The following is a 6000-nucleotide window of genomic DNA, read 5'->3' as shown; positions in this document are numbered from 1 at the left end:
TACTTGGAGGCGGTTCACGGTCTATAGCAGAGAGATGCAGAGGCTTAATGCATAATGCAGCTCCTACTTGACTGCTTTGAACAACATTCATGTAGACACAGTCAATTCCGCGCTAGCAGGATAGCGTGTAGTACTTGGAGGAGGCTCACGGTCTATAGCAGAGTCTGAAGATAAACGTCTAGCACACCTGAAATCGGGTGCAATAAGCTTAATGCTTTCTGCTTCCACGTACACCCTTCACAAATCAGACCAGTCACCACATTGAATTTATGAACTCCTCTAGATAACGTACCAACATTTCTTTTTCGAAGTGCTTCCAGATTTAAATAATGTAAAATTGTTACAGCTGTTACAGCAACAATAAAAGCTAAATCAGAATAAATACATCCATTAGAAGCTGATTGATTTATTGGTATTTTTATGATGTTCGGTATTGTCATTATTCTTTTGAGATTAGAGAAGGAAGTGAGTAGATCCTTTTCATTTCAACCTTTATGTGTTTGTAATCCATATATTAGCATTGAATTGACTTTACAGTTTCATATAATGAAATATATAATTTATCTTGCACTAAAGCCATTTAAAAATAAACAACAATGCACTCCTTTCCATTCAACTACTTACAACATTCTCCAACAACCACTTAGTTACATTTTAATTAAAGTTCTTGATCTTGCTCTCTGTCTAATAAAAAATTAAAACAAAATACTCGTCGAATAAAATAAAGAACATACAACTCACAACTCTTGATACGAGTTGTATTCTTTCTGTTCATTGCCACTTAAATAAAACCATTTTCATTCATTCTGTGTACTTCCAATGAAAATGATACACAACCAAAATAAAAAAAAAGAAAATAACTTGTCTCGATTTGTAGTGTTAAAATCCATCATTTGATGTTGAAACAAAAAACAGAATATTTTAATACACTCACACTGTTGTGGACTGCTGCAGCAAAACACTCACACACACTTAATCGTATACTTGTGCTTACACCATTTGTGTCAGTTGAAGAGCCTGACGACGGTGTTGCAAGTATAAAGAAAGAAATAGCAGTTGTTGTATCCACCACATTCGTATTTGTACATACAAAGTCTTATTCCAAGTTAATGGCTAAGAAATCCTTTAATCCTTTTGAATGTGAATCGTGACTGGAATGTGCCATCGTTCCATCTTTAATCTTGTATCTTCTTCATCTTTATCTTTCGGTTTTGTATTTTATTTTATTCTATGACTTTGATCTGAACAATATGTCGTGGGAGTGTGTGTGTGTATTTTAACTGCATCAGTTAAGTGACTGACAGTCACTTTGTTTTATTTGGAAAGTAGAGTTTCCATTTAGTTAATCGTAGCTTAGTCTTTTTTGGACTGACATTGCAGAATGAATAAGAAAACAGATATATAAAGTCAAGATTTTAGACTAGCGCACAGAGTACCAGTATAAATAAAAACGACTTCTCTAAAAGTTTTAATAAGGAATATCAAAAGTAAACGAGATAAAACCGCAAAACTAGTTGCCTACAATATGCAATCTGACCTCAACACAAACTACAATTTTTCAATCCTAGGGTTAAACTAAACTGATTCTTTAGCCCCATGAAAGTTTTTGACAATAAATGTTATAAATTACAAGTTACACTATAGATACAAGTGCTGGTACTTTTCCACTGCTATGAAGAGATATGTAAAAAGCATTAAATACTTCCAAGGAAAATGGTCTGTTGAATGGTGGATTTATCAGCATAGTAGATCCAGCAGAAGAGTGTAAGCTGATCAGAGAGCCATAGATTTCAATGTGCGAGAAATGATTTGTGCGGTTCAGAAGTGATTTTGACACGGAATACAAAGATAAAAGTATAAAGACCCTGAATTGGAGGCATTACTCAATGAAGATTGTTGTAAAACTCAACAACAGCTTGCAAAATCATTGGGAGCTACTGAAGTAGAAATTTCAAAACGTTTGCGAACAGCAGGATTCATACGAATTGAAGCCGAGACCTTGAAAGATGATTTTGCATGTCCGAAATGATGAATGAACGCTATAAAAGAAAAACTGGATCCATTACGATAACCCGAACCATAAGAGATCGTATGTTATGCCCGACAAACCAGCCGAATCGACACTAAAGCCAAATATCCATAGCTCTAAGGTAATTCTCTGTATTTGATGGGAGCAAAAGAGACATATCTATTATGACCTGTTGAAATCTGGCCAGACCATCACAGGGAAAAGAAAATAATTTTGGAAACTAATCATTACTTTCGCTGAAAACTGAATACAGTTGTGAAGCCCGGCCAACCAACCGAATCGACACCAAAGCCAAAAATCCATGGAGCTAAGTAACTCTCTGTATTTGGTGGGACCAAAAGTGTCCTAATTATTACGAGCTGCTGAAATCTGGCCAGATCATCACATGAAACCTGTACCGAACGTACCTGATTCGTTTGATATGCGGCCAGACATGAAACCGTATTATTCCATCATGACAACGTTTAGCCACATGTTGCAATACCTGTTTAAAACTATTTAAAAAGAAGTGATTGGAAAGTCCAGACCTTGTCTCATCTAACTACTATTTGTTTCGATCAAAGCAGAACGCTCTCTCTGGGATACACTTCACATCAGCACAGAGTATCCGATATTGGCTTGATTCGTTCTTGGGCTCAAAAGATGAGCAGTTCTTTTGGCTCGGAATCTATAGGTTTTTTTTGCTTGGACCAGCACTCAGGGGATGACCCCTACTCATGCAATGCATTGTGTTGGAACTAGGAAAATAGGTTATGGGAAGGAGGATAGAGGGAGTAGTGTTTCTGGACATTTGATTTGAATTTTCCTACATTGAAAGGGACAGGAAATACTTCGACAGGAAGTTTATTCCACATACGGACGGTACGGCTGAGAATTTTCTCTGTAGTGTGTTGTGCGATCCACTGACCAATCGACCACGAATGGATGAGCCCTCGCTGATGAATGCGTATTTCGTGAGAAACTACGGGTATCGGGAACAAGTTCCCTAATTTCATCAGAACACATTCCATTGTAGTATCGATAGAACAGTGAAACACAACCCACATATCGACGATGCTCCAGAGAATCAATAGAGTTGGATACCCTACTGTCACCGATAAGCACCTTCGCCATCTCCTGTTCGCGGTCGAGTAACTCCAAAATAGACTTCGAAGCACCGGCCCATACATGAGAATTGTATTCCATTTTAGGTCGGATATAAGTGGTGTAAATAGTAAGATCAGATGAAGTATAGTATTTCTTACACCGTCTTAGAAAACCGAGGCACTTGAATGCTTCTTTCGACACTTGAAAAATGTGCCTTGTCAAGCGAACATCACACTAAATTCTCATGCCTAGAACAGATGAAGCAACATGATCTTACATGCGTTTATGTGTTAACATACAATATTGAGTCTTGCGTGCATTAAAATGTTCGCATAACACCATTCAGAGATTGTCACAAGATCTTGGTTAAGTGTATCATTCATGTTTTGCCTCATTGCCCCAATCTCCGAAAGGCTTGGCCTATAGCAGAATGAATATGAATGGCAAATGTTGCTGTCATCTGCAAAAGAATAGATAGGGTTGGAAGTTTGACTTAGAAGGTCATTTAGAAAAATATGGAATAAAGTAGGAGAAAGAACGGAGTCTTGCGGTGAATTAATCTTGAACTCATTTGATGAAATCCCATCTACAACAACTCGTATAGTGCGATCTGTGAGAAAGCTCGATATAAATCGAGAGAAGTCGTTACCAACACCAAAAGCAATAATTTTCGATAAGAGCGCAGCCACCACTTTATATTCGCCAAAACGGTGAATGGAACGACACCATATTTCCGATGGGAAGGCAAGCAATTCCCCCGTAGAGCATACTCTACGACTGCCGTACTGCCGGTCGCTAAGTAAATTGTTCGACTCTAGATATTTCTCAAGATGGTGGTTAACCATACTCTCCATAACTTTGGAAAGTACAGAACAGATTGCTATTGGGCGATAATTTTCAGGGTTGTTAGCCTCTGCCTTTTTTGGAATTGGCGTTACATTAGCAACCTTCCTTCTGAAAAGTTTTGCTAACGTCAAAGAACACACATTTATAGTGGACAAATGTTTCAAAATAAAAGCTAAAAATTAAAAAAATCCCGCATTTTTAAGACATACTTCCAATAAATTATTCTATGTAGCTGTAGAAATTTTGGGGTTAATCAGCAAGCAAGCAGGATTCATATTCAACTTATCGTCCCAAAGATTTATATCTGGTTAAGACAGGTGAATAGGCCACTGGCTCAAGGCGAAATTGTGTATAGGGATACTTTTAGAAGATCAGAATCGGTAGATTAGAGCTCCGCGATTAGATTCCATACAGCCTTATTTTTCAATATGATTAATGTTCACAGCGGCTATTTCTACTCTCCTAAGAAAGTGTATCTAAGAGGATATTTAATTATAAATGTGGTTATAATGATCTTGTGGAACATTTGGTGCAAATTTCTTGGCATTCAACAAGTAAATTTCCTGATATTTATCCCTGGATTGTATTTGATTAATCTACAACTCATTACTGGATTTTGGTTTTGATATTTCCATCTCAACTGTTCTTTATAGAAGTGGAATCAGGGATACATGTTTTAGATGAATGTAATGGTTGGTATAAAAGAAAACAGAATGTTTTCAGTTTGGATCTTTTGAAATCAGATTATATTAAATGCAATTTTCCAACGTCTGAAATAACATTCATAAGGAACGTTGAAATAATTGCTGATCTTTGATACAAAAGATCCCGTTTCACATTAGGCAAATTAGTTGCGCAACAACAAAACAACTTGCAAAATTAACAACTTTACCTCTGACATCAACAAACACAGAAACTTCCGTAACTAAATTGCATAATGTAAAACTTGTGAAGGCAGCACCAAAATTTTGATCATATCTATATCTACATAAATAATAACTGAAACCCTAAAAGCAAATTTTTGGCATTTTGCGTAGCGGACAAGTGATTTATGGTGACTTTAGCACCTTATTTAGAAACACAAGTCGAAGGACTTGGTTTTGCCCTCTTTTTTTGACTATCTTTAATTCTGTAGCAAAATCCTTATTTGAGTAAGGTTTTGAATATTACAAAATCTAAGATGTGTGTGAAGTTAGCTCCGTCAGTTAGCTCCGTTTTTTAACATTACCTATGTTAATGTGTAAACTAACATACTTCGTACTCAAAGACTGTTAGGTTAACAGAGCTGCATTAATATCAGCTCATTTAACATTTTATGATATAAAATCAAAATAAAATGGTTTTACCGATCATTCAGTTTAAATATATAATCACAATTTTTTTAAAAATTAGATAAAAAAAAAATTAAATATTTATTTATGAACTATCGTTGATTTCTTTGCTTTTAGCGTATTTTTATACCAGATACATGAGAGACACATGGACATGAAAAAAAATTAAAAAATTCTAAATTGTGGTAAAACTAGTCATAAAGGGTGGGAAGGCTTGATTTCAGAAATGTATAGTTTATATTCAGAATTTATTTCATATTAATTTAAAAATAGTGAAATTTCACATTTTGTTAAAAGGGCAGATGGAAATTTGGAAAAAATGGTTAAATTTTGGAATTGTGCTCGATCTTGCCCTAATACGGTGGAATGCCATTACTTCAGAGAGTTCAGAACTGTTTAGCATATATTTAGAATTTATTTCAGATCGGAGTAATTACACTTTTAAAATAGTGAAATTTCACATTTTGTTAAAAGGGGCACATTGAAATTTGGAAAAAATGGTTGAATTTTGGAATTGTGCTCGATCTAGTCATAATGGGTTGGAAAACCATTACTTCAGAGAGTTCAGAACTGTTTAGTTTATATTCAGAATTTATTTCAGATCGGAGTAATTTGACTTTTCAAATAGTGAAATTTCACATTTTGTTAAAAGGGGCACATTGAAATTTTGAAAAAATGGTTAAATTTTGAAATTGTGCTCGATCTTGC

Source organism: Calliphora vicina, chromosome 4 (genome assembly GCF_958450345.1).
Source record: "Calliphora vicina chromosome 4, idCalVici1.1, whole genome shotgun sequence".
In the NCBI taxonomy this organism is placed as follows: domain Eukaryota; kingdom Metazoa; phylum Arthropoda; class Insecta; order Diptera; family Calliphoridae; genus Calliphora; species Calliphora vicina.
Note: the sequence above shows the minus strand (reverse complement) of the source record.